The sequence below is a fragment of the Bubalus bubalis genome, chromosome X, assembly GCF_019923935.1.
Source record: "Bubalus bubalis isolate 160015118507 breed Murrah chromosome X, NDDB_SH_1, whole genome shotgun sequence".
Lineage (NCBI taxonomy): Eukaryota > Metazoa > Chordata > Mammalia > Artiodactyla > Bovidae > Bubalus > Bubalus bubalis.
The window spans coordinates 4,895,998-4,919,851 of NC_059181.1; the positions used below are offsets into that span (position 1 = coordinate 4,895,998).

The 23,854-nt window shown below is 45.9% G+C and overlaps 1 non-coding gene across 1 annotated transcript; it reads left to right on the top strand.

The window, feature by feature from the left end:
* The first annotated feature begins 22,810 nt into the window (after nucleotides 1-22,810).
* On the top strand, nucleotides 22,811-22,882 carry TRNAC-GCA. Its single transcript has one exon. It is a non-coding gene; the product is annotated as a tRNA-Cys (tRNA).
* Nucleotides 22,883-23,854: the final 972 nt, after the last annotated feature.

The window sequence follows — 23,854 nt, forward strand, 5'->3', positions numbered from 1 at the left end:
CTGGACCGCCAGGAAAGTTTCCAGCATACTTTCTTTGAAGCCATTGAGCTTAGGGATATTTGTCATGTGACCTTATCAATAGATAACTCATCTTTTTTCCAGCATGCTCTTGTTTGATCAGCAAGACTTTGAAGTCAGCCCACTTAGAATATAGTATGTTGGTGTTAATTTTTGCCATGCGTGTGGGCATGTGGTCAGTCCATCTTTAGGTTAAATTCATAAATTTAAGTCATTATAAGTTAGTATAACATCCTCGGTGCCTCATTTATTAACATAACATGGTAATAATGATAGCAATCATGTTAATACCGAAAGGGCCAAGTTTTATCTCTTTGTCATTCCATTGTGAGGTTAACTGCTGTGTCACCGAGATGAAAAGTGGTTTGAAAGGTTATCACTTGTGACGTGTGTTGTTACTGCTTCATCCTGGTGCCTTACGGATGAAATCAACTCATAAAGGAGGAGGACTTCCCTGGTTTTTTACGACTCCACCTTCGACTACAGGTGGCTCAGCTGGTAAAGAATCCACCTGCTTTGCTGGAGACCCAGATCCTATCCCTGGCTGGGGAAGATCCCCTGGAGAAGGAAACAGCAGCCCGCTCCAGTATTCTTACCTGGAAAATTCCATGCACGGAGGATCCTGGTAGGTTACAGTCCATGGGATCACAAAGAGTCGGACACGACGGAGCAACTTCCCTGGTTCACTGGTTCCACTACAGAGCAAGCAGGTTTATTCCCTGGTTGGGGAGTTAAGATCTCACATGCTTCATGGTCAAAAAAGGAAAACATAAAACGAAAGTAATATTATAACAAATGCAATAAAGACTTTTAAAACAATGGCCCACATCAGAAAAATAAAAAATTCTAAAAATAAAAAAAGGGAAAGTCTTCCAGATACCATCAAATGTCCTTAAGAACACCAAGAAATTGCCTGCATAATCAAAACTGCAGGGAAACCTGGGTTTACATTCTTGCCTGAAAAATAAAGCAATAAAGTGCACATTGGCTGTCGAATCACATGGCACTGTGGCTTGTCTCTGCAGCAAAGGAGTCCCGTGTTTAATTCGGGGCACGATCGTTTATTGGTTTGGGGAAGGTAGATACGATTCTCAAATTCTCTAAGCATCAGCTTTCTCATAAAAAAAACGAGGCTATTAATATTACTTCCATAAGAAGGTTGTTTCGAGAATTAAATCCAGTGGTATATTCAGGATGCTTTGCAGAGCACCTGGCATATATTTAACTACCCAATAAATTATAGTTATTATTATTAAGACGGCTTGCTGCTCATATAAGCCTGAAAATCCGGGAGCAGCAGTTTATTGGGAACAAAATTAGTGTAGCATTCTGATGAGCTATGCAGAAAAGTAATGAATCACAGTGTCTGTGATGTAGAGGGTGCCTCTCTTTGAAAATGGGGCCCATTTAAAAAAGAGGAAAAAAATTCACCCTGAGGGTATGAGGCTCAAGTGGTGAGAAGAAGCATGGCCGGTATTGGGGTGTCTCACTGGAAATCAAATGTGGACATTTCTGGAGTAAAGAGACCATGCAGAGCCTTGCTCAGGTAGGTTATCAATCACACGAATTAGATCGGACGCTTGCCGGTGCTCCTAAATCACTGATACTTTTGGAGTCACACACGGGCTTCCCTGGTGGCTCAGATGGCAAAGAATCTGCCCGCAAGGTGGGAGGTTCCGGTTTGATCCCTGGGTTGGGAAGATTCCCTGAAGGAGGGCATGGCAACCCACTCCAGTCTTCTTGCCTGGAGAAATCCCATGGACAGAGGAGCCTGGGGGGCTATAGTCCCTGGGATTGCAAAGAGTCAGACACAACTGAGTAACACTTTCATTTTAAAAAATTCTAGGAACTATGGCATGACCACCTTAGAAACATAGTAAATGATCACAATGATAAAAAGTAGTTTATCCATTAGGGGAAATGCAGAAAATATAGACAAGTGAAAAGAAGAAAAAAAAATTTTTAAAAACAGAAGTCTTTTTTTTTTTTTTTCAGAGCTTACATGTTGTAGTATATGGTCTCCCAGTCTTTCTTCTTCTTGACATTTAAAGGAAAACCACCAATAATTGGAAATTATTTCACAGAAAAGCAACATTTTTTCTTCTTTTGCAAGGTAGGTGTTATTTCATTGTCTCTGACAGAGAATGCTGAACAATGGATCTAAGATTCCAAAGAAAACATTTCAGAAAAGTATCAGAGTTAGCATCTGCACCCTTAACATTGCTCTAATAGACCTCAGCATTTCTGAATCTTTGTTCTGCTAAAAGGCGAGAGGAGAATGTATGCAGGTGTCTGACATAAGCAAGACGGTATGAAACAGCCCTGCGTTAGTGGGTTGGAAAAATGCTGATGAAATAGAACCAACACGATATTTTGAGCAAAAAAAGAAAAGCACTTACATTGTTCTTTCTTTTCGAAACAGATCAGGACTCTGAAATGTGCTTCGGTTTTGAGTTTCTGGGCAGTCTGGCGCGTCTCTTTTTTCTTCCTTAGGGTGTTTGAAAATGACTCTAGAATTCTTCCTTTGTGTATAACCCATGGATCATAGTGGTAGAAATCGATCGATTCCCTAGTAGCCATCCTAATTAGGCATGGGAGCCAGGTTTTGGGTGCCTCACAGTTCTGTCCAGAGTCCTCCAAAGTTATGTGTCCAAAAGGAAGTGGGATACAGAACAGACCACTGCAGATGGTGACTGCAGCCATGAAATTAAAAGACGCTTACTCCTTTGAAGGAAAGCTATGACCAACCTAGACAGCATATTAAAAAGCAGAGACATTACTTTGCCAACAAAGGCCTGTCTAGTCAAGGCTATGGTTTTTCCAGTGGTCATGTATGGATGAGAGAGATGGACTGTGAAGAAAGCTGAGCGCTGAAGAATGGATGCTTTTGAACTGCGGTGTTGGAGAAGACTCTTGAGAGTTCCTTGGACTGCAAGGAGATCCAACCAGTCCATCCTAAAGGAGATCAGTCCTGGGTGTTCATTGAAAGGACTGATGTTGAAGCTGAAACTTTAATACTTAGTCCATCTGGTGCGAAGAGCTGACTCATTTGAAAAGACCCTGATGCTGGGAGAGAGTGAAGGCAGGAGGAGAAAGGGACCACAGAGGATGAGATGATTGGATGGCATCACTGATTCTATGGGCATGAGTTTGAGTAAAGTCTGGGAGTTGGTGATGGACAGGGAGGCCTGGCATGCTGCAGTCCATGGGGTCACAGGGAGTCGGACACGACTGGGTGACTGAACTGAACTGAACAGACCGACCCTCACTAAGAAAGCTGTTGGAAAACTTAACGGGCCAGTTGACCTTTATGTTTTAAGACTGACTCCGTGGATCTTTTGTGTTTTTTGATATTTGTTGTTGCTGTTCAGTCGCCAAGTCATGTCCAACCCTTTCCCACCCGTTCGACTGCAGCATGCCAGGCTTCCCTGTTCTCCACTGTCTCCCAGCATTTGCCTAAGTTCCTGTTCATTGAGTTCTAGATTCTTTGGGGTACACTTATATATCCAGATACAGAGCTCGGAGGTGATGATTTCTCCAGGGAGCCAGCCTACCCTCCATTACCTTTCAAAAGTGTGAAATCACTTCAAATACAGAGGCCTGGTTTTGAAGAGAGTGGCCCCATTTCAAATTTCAGCATTATTTCAGGATGAACTGTGAGAGTGGTGTTTTAAGAGGTTTGCATCTGCAAGTGAGTTCATAGCTTATAGTTGTTCAGTCGCTCAGTCGTGTCCAACTCTGCAACTCCATGGACTACGGCTTGCAAGGCTTCCCTGTCTTTCACTGTCTCCTGGAGCTTGCTCAAACTCATGTCCATTGAGTCGGTGATGCCGTCCCACCATCTCATCCTCTGTCGTCCCCTTCTCCTCTTGCCTTCAGTTTTTCCCAGCATTAGGGTTTTTCCCAAGGAGTCAGTTCTTCACATCAGGTGGCCAAAGGATTGGGGCTTCAGCTTCAGCATCAGTCCTTTCAGTGAATATTCAGAACTGATTTCCTTTAGGATGGACTGGTTGGATCTCCTTGCAGTCCGAGGGCCTTTCAGGAGTTTTCTGCAGCACCACCGTTCAAGGTGCTTGCTTTCATTGTGGACTGTGAACTCTTAGTTGCGGTATGTGGGATATACTTCCCTGACCAGGGATCGAATCCCAGGCCCCTGCACTGGGAGCTTGGAGTCTTAACCCCTGAACCACCAACTGAGTTGATTTTTTTTTTTTAATTTAAAGATAATTTTGAGCGTGCTGGCTCTTCACGGCTGCACGCGGGGTCTGTCTAGTTGTGGGCACGGCCTTCTCACTGTGGTGTCGTCTCTTTTTGTGAAGCACGACCCAGTAGTTGTGAAGCATGGCCTCAGCCGCCGCGTGGCCTGTGAGATCTTCCCGGACCACGAATGGATCCACTGGACCATGAGGGAAGACCCCCTCCACCCCGCCCCCCCAACTCAGTGGATCTTGATGGAAGCAGATGTCCTGAATTGCAGAGACCTATAAAAGGCAGCATCTTGCCCTGAGCGATGTAACTTGCATGCCACCACACATGCCTAGGTCTCCAGGGATGGATCAGCACCCAGGCTCTCAACTAGCCCACTCTGAACTTGCACGTGTGTTTCCTGAACGCATAGCCCGGAACGCTGAGGGCCAGTGTGTACAGGAAAATTGCTAGTGAACCCCTTCACTCACTGAAGAGCGAAGGCAAGGGATGAAGAGGCAAGAGCGAAGAGTAAGCCAAGGGATGCCTGTTCATCTTCCCCACCCCTGCGTCCTGCAGAGGCAATGAAACAACTGAAGAGGAACTTTGGACGCGTGTGCCAACACCACGAATCTCCCTTTTGATTCTCTGCAGAGTTAATTTCCAGAGATGCGGCAGAATTTCACGGAGTGATGAATCTGGGCCTCGCAGATTCATCAGTCTTAACAGAGCAGAGACGCATGACTGGTCGTCTGCCAGATGACACAGGAATTCCTTCTCTGATCATTGTATTAACTCAGATTTACAAACAGATAATACAAGTGCTGAAGGGAGGTCCCAAATCACCACCAGCCTTCAGAGGGAACATCCAGAGAACTCAAAATCATATTTCTTTTTCTAGCGATTAGCTTTTTTTTAGCCATACATATACATACATACATCTGTCTATCAACCATCTATCTATCTATAGATATGAGCTTCCCTGATGGCTCAGACAGTAAAGAATCCAACCCCAGTGCAGGAGACTTGGGTTCCATCCTTGGGTCAGGAAGATCCCCAGGAAAAGGGAATGGTTACCCACTTCAGTATTCTTGCCTGGATAACTCCATGGACAGAGGAACCTGGCGGGCTACTGTCCATGAGGTTGCAAAGAGTCGAACATGACTGAGCGACTAACACGCTTTCATAGATATAGATATACATTATAGATATAGATGTGTTTAAAATATTTATTAGGGTGTTTCGAGTCTTAGTTGCTATGCCTGGGCTTAGTTGCCTTGGGGCATGTGGGATTTTTATTTTCACAACCAGGGACTGAATCTGTATCTCCTGCACTGGAAGGCGACCTCTTAACCACTGGATCACCAGGGAAGTGCCTTTAGCATATGTTAATTAAGCCCGTACTTGAGTCTTTCTGTGTCTGTCAACAAACAGTGGTTATGGTACTTCCTAATCTGTGTCCATTCAGTAAATTTTACTTTACTTTTGTAGGCTTCAAGCAGCTAGATGACTGATGTGCTATACAGCTAGCAAATTATACGTGCAAAACATCAGAATTATGAATGGCCTCGTGGAATTTCTCCCACCATAGTTTAGTCTTTCACTAGAACCGACTCATTGGAAAAGTCCCTGATGCTGGGAAAAATTGAAGGCAGGAGGAGGGGACGACAGAGGATGAGAGAGTTGGATGGCATCACCAACTCAACAGACATGATTTTGAGCAAACTCCGGGAGTTGGCGATGGACAGGGAGGCCTGGCGTGCTACAGTCCTGGGGTCGCAAGGGGTTGGACACGACTGAGTGACTGAACTGAACTGAAAGAACTCTTTTATTTTAACAGTATGCTAATTGCTAGGTGCAGTAGTGACTGAAAAGGAAATTTGGCCATTTCCCTGCCCCCTAATTGCCTCAGTAGCTGTCTTCTCGGCTTCTCTGCTGGGCTGACCCTAAAGTATTGGTCCCCACACTTTTTGGTACCAGGGGCAGTTTAGAAGATGATAGTTTTTCCACAGACCAGGGTGAGGATGGTTTCAGGGTGATTCAATCATATTACTCTTCCTGTGCCCTTCATTGCTCTTATTACTGCATCAGCTCTATCTCAAATCATCACGCATTGGATCCCCTTGGTTAGGAGCCCCTACCCTGAAGGAAGGGCTTCCCAGGTGACTTAGGTAAAAAATCTGCCTGCCAATGCAGGAGATGCTAGTTCGATCCCTGGGTCGGGAAGATCCCTTGGAGAAGGGAGTGGCACCCCACTCCAGTATCCTTGCCTGGAGAATCCCATGGACAGAGGAGCCTGGTGGGCTACAGTCCGTGGGGTCTCAAAAAGTCAGACAGCACTGAAGCGACTGAGCATGCAAGCTGCTCTATAGACTGTACTGTGTGTGAGTAAGCTAGCCTGTGGCCTCTCTTGGGTTCAGGAAAGCTAGTCTATAGTCTTCACTGGATATGCATAAGCTAATGTATAGTCTCCATTGGGTATGCGTAAGCTAACCTGGGCTTCCCAGGAGTTGCCAGTGGCAAAGAACCTGCCTGCCAATACTGGAGACATAAGAGACTTGGGTTCTATTCTTGGGTCAGGAAGATCCCCTGAAGGAGGAAACGTCAACCTACTCCAGGATTCTTGCCTGGAGAATCCCATGGACAGAGGAGCCTGGCGGGCTACAGTCCGTGGGATCACAAAGAGTCAGACACGACTGAGCAACAGAACAAATTATATTTATATGTGTTTATATGACATGGTTACACATACATATATATGTGTGTTTGTGTCTGTGTATATCCAATATGTGTGTGTGTGTGTGTGTGTGTTTTACTATACTGTACTGCGCTCAGTTTTGTCTGACTCTGTGACCCCATGGACTGTAGCCCGCCAGGCTCCTCCGTCCGTGGGATTCTCCAGGCAAGAATACTGGAGTGGGTTGCCATTTCCTCCTCCAGGGGATCTTCCCTACCCAGGGATTGAACCTGTGTGTGTTACGTCTCCTGTGTCTCCTGCGTTGGCAAATGGATTCTCTACACTGAGGCACCTGGGAAGCCTGTATACGTGAATACAATTCTGCTGCTGCTGCTGCTAAGTCGCTTCAGTCGTGTCCGACTCTGCGACCACAGAGACGGCAGCCCACCAGGCTCCCCTGTCCCTGGGATTTTCCAGGCAAGAACGCTGGAGTGGCTTGCCATTTCCTTCTCCAATGCATGAAAGTGAAAAGTGAAAGTGAAGTCGCTCAGTCGTGTCCGACTCCTAGCGACCCCATGGACTGCAGCCTACCAGGCTTCTCCTTCCGTGGGATTTTCCAGGCAAGAGTACTGGAGTGGGGTGCCATTGCCTTCTCCGAAATTTTCAAGTTCCTTTAGTACAATATTTGTTATGCATAGTTCAGTGGACTTATTTTTCATTTTCTTATCTTTCTGTACTCTCTCTCTCTTTTTCCAGCGATTTATGTTAAGATTCCATAGGCTCAGAGTCCTAAAATAGCATGATATTTAAATCCAACCATTTAAAATGATTCAAAGAGAGCCTGTCGAACTTATTTTTAAAATATAATGTTTAGGAGCAATGATGGATTTGATCATTTGATAGCAAGAGTTAAGTTAAATCAGGCCTTTCTGTCATTGTAATGAAAATATGTTTACAGATTAATTTCAGTCTTTGGACTTGAGGGTGAAACTCTGAATTTTCCCAGTCAAGTTCTACCTGGTCACCTAATATAATATATCTGCCATAACTCGATGGTATGAAAAGTTCACAGTATACCTTTCTAAACTGCCAGCTATGTGTATTCATAGCAGTTCACCTAAATATGTATGTGTGTGTGTGTGTGTGTGTGTGTGTGTATACCTACATGCCCTAGAAACAGAGTTTTCAGTGACTTTCTTTGGTTCATCTTTTTTAAACCTGGGCAGTTTATCTCCAGTTACGGAACAAAAGTTTTCATTCCATAGCAGCTTCGTGTTTGACGGGATTTGCAGTAACCATTATCTTAATGCCAGGCATCTGACTTCTTGCAGACAAAGTGCTGTGAAAACTCTCAGCAATTCGTAGGGTCAGATCAGATCAGATCAGTGGCTCAGTCGTGTCCGACTCTCTGCGACCCCGTGAATCACAGCACGCCAGGCCTCCCTGTCCATCACCAACTCCCAGAGTTCACTGAGACTCACGTCCATCGAGTCAGTGATGCCATCCAGCCATCTCATCCTCTGTCCTCCCCTTCTCCTCTTGCCCCCAATCCCTCCCAGCATCAGAGTCTTTTCCAATGAGTCAACTCTTTGCATGAGGTGGCCAAAGTACTGGAGTTTCAGCTTTAGCATCATTCCTTCCAAAGAAATCCCAGGGCTGATCTCCTTTAGAATGGACTGGTTGGATCTCTTTGCAGTCCAAGGGACTCTCAAGATCTTCTCCAGCACCACAGTTCAAAAGCATCAATTCTTCAGCGCTCAGCCTTCTTCACAGTCCAACTCTCACATCCATACATGACCACAGGAAAAACCATAGCCTTGACTAGACGGACCTTTGTTGGCAAAGTAACGTCTCTGCTTTTGAACATGCTATCTAGGTTGGTCATAACTTTCCTTCCAAGGAGTAAGCGTCTTTGAATTTCATGGCTGCAGTCACCATCTGCAGTGATTTTGGAGCCCAGAAAAATAAAGTCTGACACTGTTTCCACTGTTTCCCCATCTATTTCCCATGAAGTGATGGGACCGGATGCCATGATCTTCGTTTTCTGAATGTTGAGCTTTAAGCCAACTTTTTCACTCTCCACTTTCACCTTCATCAAGAGGCGTTTGAGTTCCTCTTCACTTTCTGCCATAAGGGTGGTGTCATCTGCATATCTGAGGTTATTGATATTTCTCCCGGCAATCTTGATTCCAGCTTGTGTTTCTTCCAGTCTAGCGTTTCTCATGATGTACTCTGCATATAAGTTAAATAAGCAGGGTGACAATATACAGCCTTGACGTACTCCTTTTCCTATTTGGATCCAGTCTGTTGTTCCATGTGCAGTTCTAACTGTTGCTAGGGTAGATCCCTGAAATATTCCTTTCTTGTCTTCTACATGATGATAACATCCTAGGCTGAATTTTCAGAACGAAGGATTCGTAAAAAGCAGCACCACTCATCTGAAAGATTTATAGAAAGACTTCCCGGGCAATCCAGTGGTTCAGACTTTGCCTCCATTGCAGATGGTGTGGGTTCGATCCCTGGTTGGGGAGCTATGACCACATGTGCCTCGAGGCCAAAAGAAAACATAAACAACAGAAGCAAAGTTGTAACACATTCAATAAAGACTTTAAAAAGGGTCTACATCAAAAACAAATTTTTTTAAGAAAAATAAAGAGATTTATACAGATAAGCAAAAAATGAAAAAAATCCTCTAACTCATATATCTTGCCATTTAGCTAAAATTTGTACTCAGTTCAGTTGAGTCGCTCAGTCGTGTCCGACTAATTTTTTCTGTGGGGTAAACCATGTACGTGTCACTCTACACTCTATCATATTTACACCCAGTGGGGTTAAACGAGTTTAGAAAGAAAGGGAAGTCGGTCAGTCGTGTCTGACTCTTTGCAACCCCATGGACTGTAGCCTACCAGGCTCCTCTGTCCATGGAATTTTCCAGGCAAGAATACTGGAGTGGGTTGCCATTTCCTCCTCCATGGGATCTTCCCGACCCGGGGATTGACCCTGGGTCTCCCGCATTGCAGGCAGACGCTTTATCATCTGAACCACCAGGAAAGCTCAGAATGAATTTACTCAGATTAAATAGATAACTGTGCAGTGGAGAAATTGACATCCTTCGTTTTCCACTTTTACTTCCCCAAGTGCTAATAAAAGTTTAGGATAATTTTGAGAATGTAGATTTTTTCCCCCTGTTGTTACTGTTATCACGTTTTATAGCAATGGTATTTCAAACTATTTTTGAAGTTTTTATTGTACACGTGTGGGAAATGAAGGGAAATGTATCTTAATGCTATTTTTTCTATTTCTTTCCTGAAAAATGCAACCGGCTGCTCGTGAAGGGGAATTTAGTTGTAAGAAAATTTTGCTCTGGCACGTTATTGCACGATGATGGCATGGGCTGTTCATTTCTGTCACAGAGAAGGAGTGTGTACTTCCGTTCCCTCGATTTAACTTCAAGCTCGTGATTTCTTTTTTCAACAAATACCTATTTACTTTCTGGTTCTACCCCCAGCTCACCCCTCCTCCCGCAGTGGTACCCACTTCCAGGCAGCCAGGACTGTTAATACATGCAGTGATGGGCACATCCTGAATACTCCTGAAGATTCATCAGAAGGACTGATGCTGAAGCTCCAATACTCTGGCCACCTGATGCCAAGAGCTGACTCATTGGAAGAGACCCTGATGCTGAGAAAGATTGCGAGCAGGAGGAGAAGGGGATGACAGAGGATGAGATGGTTGGATGGCACCACTGACTTGATGGACATGAATTTAAGCAAACTCCAGAAGATAATGAAGAACAGGGAAGCCTGGCATGCTGCAGTCCATGGGGTCACAAAACAGTCAGATACAGCTGAGCAACTGAACAACAAAATGATGATCAGAGGGAGTTATTAAGTGAAATCTTGACTTGAAGATGGTTTAAATGACTCAGGGTGAAGCGGAATTTCCCTATCACTTTAGAAATATTTATTGAAATAAATAAACCATATCACTGGGCCAGATACTTGCTTTAAAAAAAAAAAAATCACAGCAACCCAAGTTGTTTTTATTGCATTCACCGCAGACACGAGAATCAATCTTTGGGGGAAAGACTTATTGTGACTTATTACTCAACTCACTAATGAGAGAGAGGTTGAGGTGCACAGATACCTAAAAACCAGTGCCTGAAAACACTCCTGGATCCCAGGAGGCCCTTGGGATTCTCTTCCCTTGCTGATGGGAAGGAAGGGCCGGATGAGACGACACATGTGGGCGGGTTGGTGGCAAACTCCCACTGTGCATACGTATTCTTTGGAACATGTGATGTTATTAGATGCCCATTCTGCGAGAGCACAGAACAGAAGCGTCTTCTTTTCTTCACATTTCTTTTTTTTCTTTATTCGTCTGTGCCGGGTCTTAGATGTGGCATGTGCGATCTAGTTCCCTGATCGGGCATCAAACCCCGGTTCTCTGCATTGCAAGGGTGGAGTCTTAGCGGACAGGGAAGGCCCTGAAAGTGAAAGTGAAAGTCGCTCAGTCGTGTCCGACTCTCTGCGACCCCATGGAATTCTCCAGGCCAGAATACTGGAGCAGGTAGCCTTTCCCTTCTCCAGGGGATCTTTCCAACCCAGGAATCGAACCCAGGTCTTGCGTTGCAGGCAGATTCTTTACCAGCTGAGCCACCAGGGAAGCCCAAGAAGACTGGAGTGGGTAGCCTATCCCTTCTCCAGCAGATCTTCCCAACCTAGGAATTGAACCAGGGTCTCCTGTATTGCAGGCAGATTCTTTACCAACTGAGCTACCAGGGAAGTGCTAGCTGAACCCTTCTTAACCCTGCATACTGAAGATCCCAACACAAATGTGGCACTGAATGTATACAGTGGAAGTCACCATGAGCCATTTGTTTGATGTGAATATAGGAATCCCATTGGCTGCAGTGACCTTACGTCACTAGGATCCCCTAGGAGCATCTTCTGTTAGCGTGTCCACACACGGTGGTCGTGTAAGGCTGATATATCCAGTGTGATGCTTCTCTTTGCATCAAACAAATGGCTTCTGGCGACTTCCCTGGTATACATTCATTGTCACATTTGTGTTGGGATCAGCTGTATGTAGGGTTCAGCAGGGCTCAGCCTTGCAGCTCCATATGAAATAACAGTTGGCATCTGTTTCATGGCCATGCAGAACAAGAACTATTTCATGCCCAGGCAGAGCTTATGTCTACACTGGGGCTGTGGACTGGGTCCCTGGTTGGAATCCTGTGAACAAACTTTTCTTCCTGCCCCTCCTTCTTCCTCCGGGGCTTTGCAAGTGGCTGCTGAGGCTCTTGCCCACCATCTCTAATACGGAAGGTTGAGGAGACTTGGCCTCTGGAGTCCCTCACCCTTGATCTCATGTCTCCCTTTTCTCCTTTGTGCATATCATTTCCCCACTCCAACAGCAAGACCACAATCTTCTGATTTGGTGTCCAGTGTATCTGAGAACTTCCCTTCTTGTTTTTTTTAATAGAACAGAAAAGAGGCATACAGCATATAATTTACTTTGTAAGCACAAAAGACTTCAAAAATTGTTGTTCAATTGCTAAGCTCTGTCTCACTCTTTGCAACCCCATGGACTGCAGCATGCCAGGCTTCCCTGTCCTTCACTATCTCCTGGAGTTTGCTCAAACTCATGTCCACTGAATCAGTGATGCCATCCAACCATCTCATCCTCTGTTGCCCTCTTCTCCTCTTGTCCTCAATCTTTCCCAGCCTCAGGGTCTTTTCCAATGAGTCCGCTCTTTGCATCAGGTGGCCAGAGTATTGGAGCTTCAGCTTCAGATCTGTCCTTCCAATGAATGTTCAGGGTCAATTTCCTTTAGGATTGACTGCTTTGATCTGCTTGCTGCCCAAGGGACTCTCAAGAGTCTTCTCCAACACCATAGTTCAAAAGCATCAATTCTTTGGTGCTTAGCTTTTGTTATGGTCCAAATCTCACATTGTACATAACTACTGGAAAAACCATAGCTTTGACTATGCAGACCTTTGTCAGCAAAGTGATGTCTCTGCTTTTTAATACCGTGTGTGGGTTTGTCAAAAGTTGGCTCTGTTTTTTATATAGACTGTCTCTGTTGCTGCTGCTGCTGCTGCTAAGTCATGTCAGTTGTGTCCGACTCTGTGCGACCCCATAGACGGCAGCCCAACAGGCTCCCCTGTCCCTGGGATTCTCCAGGCAAGAACACTGGAGTGGGTTGCCATTTCCTTATCTAATCATGAAAGTGAAAAGTGAAAATGAAGTCACTCAGTTGTGTCCATCTCTAAAACTATGTAAATACACCCAGTGAGAGACTGAGACTCTATCCTGTCCTAACACTTTTGAATATTTCATAATATGGCAGATTATAACTTGATGAACTAAATGATTGGAAATGATACTCAGAAAGCAGACATACTGTTCATTGTACTCTTGACATATTCTTAAAAGGATATTTGTGTCAAAAATTCTACCCTGGATTCTGCATTCATAAGAGTGTCCTGCGAGGTATGTGGCTGTACACACTCATATATACACATACATATACAAACACATCAAAAGTTAGTGGTCATTGATTCATTCACGGGTTTTCGCTCATGTCAAGCTAGGAGTAAACAGTTTGAAATCAGCATGGAAGACACTCATAAAATTCTAGAAAAATGGTAATAAGGTAGCTTGCTGATATTCACTCTTTTGCAGTGTTTGATTTTTCACTTCCATAGTTCTGGGTGAGAAATACACTTTACCCTTCAATTGTTTAATACATATGTCTGGTTTCCGTGCCTCAGTAAAAAAGCCAACAGAGTTTATTTTCTTCCCTTCTGTGGAGAATTTTTGCAGAGCTAGGAAGGAAATACAGAAAATAAAAGATATGCTGGTACATGGAATCAAATTCATAAAGAGTCCTGCCCTAGTATATTTCTACATGGCATCTGCTGCAGCTGTTTTTGCACAGGGCTGAGCTTCTCTGACTGAGAAGGCAGTGGCACCCCACTCCAGTACTCTTGCCTGGAAAATCCCATGGACGGAGGAGCCTGGTAGGGTCCAGTCCCTGGGGTCGCTAAAAGTCAGGCATGACTGAGCGACTTCACTTTCACTTTTCACTTTCGTGCATTGGAGAAGGAAATGGCAACCCACTCCAATATTTTTGCCTGGAGAATCCCAGGGACAGAGGAGCCTAGTGGGCTGCCGTCTATGGGGTTGCACAGAGTGGGACACGACTGAAGCGACTTAGCAGCAGCAGCAGAGCTTCTCTGATGGCTCAGTGATACCAGCCGTCCCTCAGTTTCTTCCTGCACATTTTCAAGTAGGTTGTGAAAGCAACATAATTAAAAGCAGAGACACTACTTTGCCAACAAAGGTCTGTCTAGTCAAGGTTAGGGTTTTTCCAGTAGTCGTGGATGGATGTGAGAGTTGGACTATAAAGAAAGCTGAGCACTGAAGAATGGATGCTTTTGAACTGTGGTGTTGGAGAAGACTCTTGAGAGTCCCTTGGACTGCAAGGAGATCCAACCAGTCTATCCTAAAGGAGATCAATCCTGAATATTCATTGGAAGGACTGATGCTGAAGCTGAAACTCCAATACTTGGTCGACCTGATGTGAAGAGGTGACTCATTGGAAAGGACCCTGATTCTGGGAAAGATTGAAGGCGGGAGGAGAAGGGGACCACAGAGGGTGAGATGGTTGGATGGCATCACCGACTCGATGGACATGAGTTTGAGCAAGCTGTGGGAGTTGGTGAAGGACAGCGAGGCCTGGTGTACTGCAGTCCATGGGGTCACAAAGAGTTGGACACAACTGAGCGACTGAACTGAACTGAATGAAACCAACATTTATAAAGCATTTAGCTGCACTGTGCCTGCCAAGAATGACATGCTACCACACAGAAAGCCCTTTCTGAAGGAGTCTGATAGTTAAAACATCACAGTGCAATGATTCTGTCTCAAAATTCTGCCGTGCAGAATTCATGGTTTACAATCAAGGGCAATTTCAAGGAGATACAGCCTCCAAATTGCCAGATCTGGGGGGACTCCTGCTGTCCGTCTTGTCCCATTGTATCTGATTGTTGTTGTTTTGTCACTCAGTCGTGTCTGACTCTTTGCAACCCCGTGGACTGTAGCCCGCCAGGCTCCTCTGTCCGTGGGATTCTCCAGGCAAGAAGACTGCAGTGGGTTGCCATGCCCTCCTCCAGGGGATCTTCCCGACTCAGGGATCAAACCCAGGTCTCCCACATTCCAGGCAGAAGTTGTTTTTTTTTTTTTTTTTAATTGTCTGAGCTACCTGGGAAGAAATGGCTATTTGCTATTCCACATCTCAGGTAAACAGGATCAATGTTCAAAACCTTCTGCAGGATGAGTAGGGTTTTTTTTCAACATGCAATAACCAGGTATTCATCTGTGAAGTAGTGCAGAGTTAAGTTTATGCTGTCATGGTAAATAGCAGACGTCCGAGGCATGCTTCGGGGTAAGAGCGCCATCAAGGGTGTCTGAGGCTGGGCACCATGGCTGTTTGGGGCTGGACAACCCGTTCATGCCTCTCCATTTCCCGCGTCGGTTACCTACCCTCCCTGCCTTTGGTTTGTGGCAGCCAAAAATGTCTCCAGACGTTCACTACCAGTGATCCACTGAGGAAGCAAACTTCTCTTCTGGGGATTCACTGTAATTCTTACTTCACTGATTTCTAAATTGTTGTTCAGTCACTCAGTCATGTCGGACTCTGCAACCCCATGGACTGCAACATGCCAGACCTCCCTGTCGTTCACCAACTCCTGGAGCTTGCTCAAACTCACATCCACTGAGTGGGTGATGCCATCCAACCATCTCACCCTCCGTCGTCCCCTTCTCCTCCCGCCTTCAGTCTTTCCCAGCATCAGGGTCTTTTCCAATAAGTCCACCCTTCGCATCAGGTGGCCAGAGTATTAGAGCTGCAGCATCAGTCCTTCCAGTGAATATTCAGGGGTGATTTCCTTTCGGATGTACCGCTCAGACTTTTAAATTCATGAGTTAAAGCTTCCTGGGCGATTCCAGCTGTGGCCTTTGGTCCGCAGTTTTCGAGTCTTTGGTCCACAAGCCAGGAGCACTGTCTCCCCGCAGGAGCTTGTTGGAAATGCAGAGTCTGCGACCTACCAACAGAATCAGAATCAAATACTTAGGAGTTCTCAGAGAAAAGGGGGGAGAAAACCAAAAACCACAGGACATAGAGATGGCAGCCTTAGGTGTGGGTGAATCACAGCCCAGAGAGTCAATAATAAAAGCGACCGTGTTAACAGAGAGCCATGCAGGCAGGTGTCCTCGTGGGTGCAATGTGACCCGTGCTGTTCAGAAGGCACACATCCTGCCTGTGGATGAGGCCACAGTGCTCCTTCTCAAGGTCTGAATGTTGCATCCACCACAGGACCAAGGATGAGGACAGGGCAGCCCGTGATGATGGAGGAGGTGGACAGTTGACGTGACGAGGGCATCTCGTGCCGGTCAGTGTCCAGGGAGGAAAGAGGGACAGTGTCTGCAAACAGAAACTCACAAGATGTAAACAAACAGCAGAAGGCTCCTTGCTACGACTCCTAGAGCAAAAGACTGTGGCTTGCTGCAAATCTGGAGAAAAGAAATGGACATGAATTAATATTTGAATCCATATATACACAGATACATGTCAGCATAGTGATAGTACTCATATTTATATGAGGGTGTGTATGTGTATATGTTTATGTGTGTATACTCATATTTGGCTTCCTGGGTGGCTCAGTGGTAAAGCATCTGCCTGCAATGCAAGAGATGCCGGTTCGATTCCTGGGTCGGGAAGATCTCCTGGAGAAGGGAATGGCAACCCACTCCAGTATTCTTGCTGATGATTCCAGAATCCCATGGACAGAGGAGCATAGTGGGCTACAGTCCAGGGGATCGTAGCAAAGTCGGATATGATTGAGCGACTAGACAACATTACACATATTTGTATGCATCCATAGACATCTACTTCTCTGTCTGGCATACTCACACGCACATATATTCCAGATGCTTTTATAGGTACAACCTGTGAATTTTCACAAAATCCTGTTACTCACCCCATTTCTAGAGCCGAGGCCGCAGAGACTCTGAGAGCTCAAGTAATTTCAAAGTCAGTAAGTGACAAAGCTGGAAATCAACTCCACAGTCGTTTTTAAAAATATATTATATCTAATTTTACATATGGCAATGTATATGATCAATTAGATAGCAAGTGGAAATTCCCTGTATCAGGTAGGGATCTCAACCTGGTGCTCTGAGACAACCTAGAGGGGTGGGTTGGGGTGGGAGGTGGAAGGGATTTTTAAGGGGGACAGGACATATGTACACGTATGGCTGATTCGTGTTGATGGACGGCAGAGACCAGCGCAGTATTGTAAAGCAATTATCCTCCAAATTGAAAATAAATAAAATTTGAAAAATCTATTAAAGAATGCAGTATGTTAATTTGCCTACCTTTGTCCACTCCTTGATTAGACCAAGAAAAGGTTCCATACCTGGAGAAGGCAATGGCACCCCACTCCAGTACTCTTGCCTGGAAAATCCCATGGATGCAGGAGGCTGGTAGGCTGTAGCCCATCGGGTTGCTAAGAGTCGGACACGACTGAGCGACTTCCCTTTCACTTTTCACTTTCATGCATTGGAGAAGGAAATGGCAACCCACTCCAATGTTGTTGCCTGGAGAATCCCAGGGATGGGGGAGCCTGGTGGGCTGCCCTCTATGGGGTCGCACAGAGTCGGACACAACTGAAGCGACTTAGCAGCAGCAGCAGGTTCCATACCCTGGACAGCCACATGCTATTATTTAATGCACCAAAGGAAGTGTGGGGGGAAAAAAGTAAGAGTCAAAGTCAGTATTCTTCAGTGATTAGTCTTCTTTAAGGTCAGCCATATATCTCCTCCCTTTTGGACTTCCTTGCCAGCATCCTGTCTTATGTCAGTCAACTTGGTGCTGCTCGGAGGCATCACCCTGAGAAGGAAGACATGCCTCTGTATTCTCATCTCTTCGTGCTGTTCAGATGCTATTAAGTAGGCCATTCATCCACCGAGAGCCCCAGACCTCCCTGTGACACCCTCTGCTTGACAGAAGCATAAAGGATCTCTGACTTTCTCCACCAGCCAGTTTCCTCTTTCATTTATCTTTTCTTCAGGCTAATACTGAGCAGACTTGGAAAGTAGTCTGGTTATTCTGTTAGCAGTCCTTTTCTTCTAGATGAAACAGCCTTGCCCTGCCACCCCCGAATTGAGATAGCGCAGCTGATCAATCGAATGGAAGAATGGAAGGATCCCCCAGGGGCCTGGAAATTGACAAAATAATCGTTCGCTAAAGTTCAGCTTGGTCCCTTAACAGCTATGTTGACCTTCAGCTCGCCGATGCCAGCCCATTCGAGGGTTGTCGTTGGGAAGGTTTCTGCTGCAGGTGTGAGTAACAGCACAGAATATCGTTCACTGCTCCAGCTGGTACATAGTCCTCCAACACGGTTCAGTTATTAAGTAGGGGGGATAAAAAGAGTGGAGAAGGAATGAAGATGAGATTGGTTAGAAATTCTCAGGGTGTTCTTCCGTGCCAAGACACGCTTTGCACTCTCGCTCTGTAAAACGTGAGTCACAAGGATATTATTTTTGTTTTGAATAATCACTGTCTCCCAACTGATGATAGCCGTGCGGGTCAGATAATGCATCTTCAATGGTGTCATGACGATTTCTGCCCTTGTCTTGGTCCTGGGGCTGCTGCAATGGGATACCACAGCCTGGGTGGCTTATGCACGTCCCAGGTGGCGCTGTGGTAAAGAACCCGTCTGCCAGTGCAGGAGACAGCAGGAGACCGGGTTCCATCCCTGGGTCGAGAAGACCCCTGAAGAAGGAAATGGCAACCCACCCCAGGATTCCTGCCTGGAGAATCCCATAGACAGAGGAGCCTGGCGGGCTACAGTCCATAGGGTTGCAAAGAGTTGGATACGACTGAGCAACTTAGCACACACATAAGGGTGGCTTATAAAGAGTAGAAATACATGTCTCACTTTCCTGGAGGCTGGAAGACCAAGTTCAAGTCCCTGGCAGGTTTGGTGTCTGATGAGAGCCTGCTTCCTCGTTCAAAGATGGCCGTCTTCTCTCTGGGTGGGAGAACTTCCTGGTTCAGACATGGCCATCTTCTCTCTGGGTGGGGAGCTTCCTGGTTCAAAGATGGCTGTCTTCTCTGAATCCTCATAGTGTGGGAAAGGCGAGCGGGATCTCTGGGGCCTCTTTAGAAGGGCACTTATCCCATTCTGAGGGCTCCACCCTAATGACTTTGTCACCTCCTAATACCATCCCTCCTAATGCCGTCCCTGCTAAAACCATACCACTGGGGAAAAGATTTCCGCATATGAATTCGAGGGAGTCACAGAGATTCCTTCTATAGCAGTCCTTAAGGCTGGGTTGGCACCTTGGTGCCATCTTCAAGGAGAATATGACCGCTGGAAGAAAATGAAATAGGAAGTCTGTCTCTACTTTCCTCGTGGACTATGAGCAAGGGTGGAAAGACAGACAGCGATCAGAAACCAGGATTCTCCTATTCCTCCTCCAGGTTGAAGCTATGTAAACATTGAAAGGGGTTTCCTAGATGGCTCAGTGGTACAGAATCCACCTGCCAATGCAGGAGACGCAGGAAACATTGAACGGGAAAGGGGCGGCAGGGGATGAGATGGTCAGATAGCATCACCGACTCAATGGACATGAATTTGAGCAAACCTAAGGAGATGGTGCGGAGAAGGCAATGGCACCCCACTCCAGTACTCTTGCCTGGAAAATCCCATGGACGGAGGAGCCTGGTAGGCTGCAGTCCATGGGGTCGCAAAGAGTCAGACATGACTGAGTGACTTCACTTTCACTTTTCACTTTAATGCATTGGAGAAGGAAATGGCAACCCACTCCAGTGTTCTTGCCTGGAGAATCCCAGGGACGGGGGAGCCTGGTGGTCTGCCATCTATGGGGTCACACAGAGTCAGACACAACTGAAGCGACTTAGCAGCAGCAGCAGTAGCAAGGAGATGGTGAAGGACAGAGAAGCCTGGCATGCTGCAGTCCATGGGCTCACAAAAACATAGTGACCGATCAAAAACAGTGACAAACGTTGAAATGATTGGGAAATGTCTTGGAATTTCGGAGCTATCTCTCTAGTCTCTGCCTGGGACATGAGGAGGCTTTCAGAGAAAGATGATTTGTGCAGTGGCTCTTGTTCTCACATGATTTAGGAGCCTTGGGGGCAGTGTTTTGATGAATTGTCTGAACTGTGTTTTGATGAACTGGGGGCAGTACTTGTGGGTCACCTGAGTGTCTGTGTCATGAGTACGGGATCCAAAGTTTTACGTGGGCTTCAATGAGGAAATACAGAGGAGCTGAGAAGGCTAAGGGGTCAGCGAGGGCTGAGAGAGGAGGAGACTTGGCCATGTTCATACTTGGAGACCTGGGACACATGGCTGGGCTTCCAGGCACGTCCTCCCAGAAGAAGAGAGTGGACAGATGTCAGTGAGTCCAGCAACCAGACCACACAGGTCTTTCTGCCGCAGAGAAGAGTGAGAAGTTAGGTCATCCATGTGGAAGGACCCACGGCTCCCTCTTCCAGCTCTACGAGGTCATGGTACCTTGCCTACCCACATGGACATCATTTGAAGAGAAACATTGGGTGGTGGAAATAGGAAAGACGGGACCTGGGAGATAAAGACATTCAAGAGATGAAACAGAAAATACAGCCATGCTCCAAGTTCTTGGCTTGAAGTTTTGTGATCATCTCCCCCGTCTTCAAGAGGCGAGAAAGATTCGATTGAGTCTTCAACAATAAAGAAGACGTGTTCTTGGCACATGAGAATATAGCACAAGCACCTTCTGAAGTGGAGTGAGTGAAGTCACTGAGGCGTGTTCCACTCTTTGCGACCCCATGGACTGTAGCCTACCAGGCTTCTCCATCCATGGGATTTTCTAGGTAAGAATACTGGAGTGAGTTGCCATTTCCTTTGCCAGGAGATCTTCCCGGCCCAGGGATCGAACCCGGGTCTCCCACATTGTAGGCAGACGCTTTACCCTCTGAGCCACCAGGGAAGTGGAGAAGAGTGAAATGGGGTGCAAGTTCTCAGTCTCTGAGAGTATGTAGATATGCAGAAGAGAAACCAGTAAGTTGCTTTGTAAATAGAGCCCACAAAGGCCAGTTAGCATTTAGGTCATGCTTCTGTGAGAGGTTGAAGAGATTTTCAGGTTCAGGCATGTACTGCAGGTTCAGGAGAGGAAGGGGGACCCTCATGATGCCGTCAGGCATGGTTCTTTGTGGACCCAGAAGTAAGTTGTAAGGATACAGTTAACTCTGCCTGTCAGCTCTCCCCAGGCAACACGGCTCCCATGCAGTTTTTATGGTAGAAACATTGCAGTGCTGAGGATCAGAGTGAACACTGAAGGTTGCATTATTAAAACCATATTTCTGCTGCAGAGTGTTACCAAAATGAAATGTCTTGCTCCTATTGGGCTTAGGAGAGATCTGGCTGGTTTCAAACATCACGATTACTGAACTTTAAAAACACAGTCATTTATGAATACGTATAAATCAGTGTAGCTCGCACAGAGATTTCTTTCCTGGGGTGACCTTTAAAAAGGCATCCCTTGGATTCAGAAATAATCTTTTGCAAGACATCTCCAAGTATCTAGCTTAAACTCATGATGCGCTGGGAGCTGCTTTGCATTTCCCTAATGGTTTACTTGCTCTGGGAGTCTGTACTGTTCTCTATGTCACTGTTAAAACAGAAGGCTTTTGTTTTCTCAAATCCATGCTTGAGAAATAATCCACTTTAACTGCGTCCCGTTTAGAGGGGGAGTCACAAAAGCCATGTGCAATTTTAAGTTTTAATCATTTTAGATGAGCCCAGGGCTGATGCAAAGCCCTTAATATTATAGTTCATTCATCAGAATCCGACGCCTTGGACGAACTCAAGGTCAAGTTCACAAACTCAATTTACAGAACGGCTCAGCAACACCCAGAGAGCAGTGGCACTAACTTAGAAACTTGGAAATCGGAAACTTGGAAATTTTGGAAGGAAGAGTAAGGCAGTCACTCTTTTTTTTTTTTTTTAATTGGCGTACAGTTGATTTGGAGTTTCCTTAGTAGCTCAGACAGTAAAGAAACCACCTGTCAATGAAGGAGACCCAGGTTCCATCCCTGGGTTGGGAAGATCCCCTGGAGGAGGGCACGGCAACCCACTCCAGTATTCTTGCCTGGAGAATCCCATGGACAGAGGAACCTACAGCCCATGGCCTTGCAAAGAGCCAGACATGGCTGAGCAACCAACACCTTCACATTTTACATATTTATTTTACAGTGTCGTGCTAGTTTCTGCTGTACAGCAAAGTGAATCAGCCAAGCATGTACATATATCCCCTCTTTTTTTTCTTCTGCAGTTGATTCTTTTCCCATTTAGGTTGTTACAGAGTGCTGAGCATAGTTCCCTGTGTTGTACGGTAGATTCTTGTTGATTATCCACTGTAAATAGAGCAGTGTGTACATGTCCATCCCAAAGTCCCCATTTATCTCCTCTCTCCATTCTTCGCCTTGATCACCATAAATGAGTCTGTTTCTCTTTTGTAAGTAAGTTCAGCAAACCTCTGGTCTCAGTTGGAATGGATCCTCCCCTCTATTTACTCCTCACTTTCAAGGCCTTTCTTTATAAGATAATTTCATTTCATAAATCTGTGTCCTGGAGGTCCTGCCCTGGGTGGAACCTATTCTCATAGATTGTAGTACCAAAGTTGTCCAGGATTATTTTAAGGCTTGTGGGCTAAAGCATCCCAAGTGGTAATTTCCTCCAAACACTTCCTAAGGAAAAACAGTGAAGACAGAAAACATCTTAGGCTAGTGTCCTAAGAGCTTGAAACCTGAGAAAGTCTAATTTAACTAGCATCACCGCCTCTACCTTGGGGGCTTCCCTGGTGGCTCAGTGGTTAAAGCGTCTGCCCGCAGTGCAGGAGACCCGGGTTCGATCCCTGGGTTGGGAAGATCCCCTGGAGAAGGAAATGGCAGCCCACTCCTGTATTCTTGCCTGGAGAATCCCGTGGATGGAAGAGCCTGGTAGGCTACAGTCTACGGGGTTGAAAAGAGTCAGACAGGACTGAGTGACTTCTCTATCTACCTTGACCATGGCCCTGAAGTTTGGGACTACTCACGTGTTCCTCTGTGCATGCTTCGTCACTAAGATGTGTCTGACTCTTTGTGACCCCGTGGACTATAGCCTGCCTGTCTACACTTCTCTACTGTGTGTGCTAAGTTGTTTCAGTCGTGTCCGACTCTCTGTAACCTCATGGACTGTAGCCCGCCAGGCTGCTCTGTCCATGGGATTCTCCAGGCAAGAATACTGGAGTGGGTTGCCATTCCCTTCTCCAGGGGATCTTCCAGACCCAGGGATCGAACCTGGAACTCATACATGGTGGGCAGATTCTTTACCACTAATGCCACCTGGGAAGCCATTTCCTACTAAAGACCTATATCATCAGGCTTCCTGGTAGGCACAGCTGTTTTTCTAACTCTCTAGATTAACAAGTGTTGATAAAAATCCACATGAGAAATTACTCTCAAAGTTGAGGGAGACTTAGAAAGAGAGGCAAAGAGACAGAGAAACAAAGTTTCCTCTTTTCCTCATTTTTCTGTGGGTGTGCCAGGAGCTGAGGGCCAAGTTTTGTGTTTCTAATTGTAGATTCCTAGTCACTTCAGTTGTGTCCAGATCTTTGGGACCCCGTGGACTGCAGCCCACCAGGCTCCTCTGTCCTTGGGATTTCCCAGGTCAGAATACTGGGGTGGGTTGCCATTCCCTTCTCCAGGGGATCTTCCCGACCCAGGGATGGAACGCAAGTCTCTTACTGAGTCCTGCATTGGCAGGTGGGTTCTATACCACTAGCACCACCTGGGAAGATTCTTTAGCTTAAAAGGTTTTAAATTCTAAGTCTTCTCTTATTTTAAAGTCTTGGCTTTTG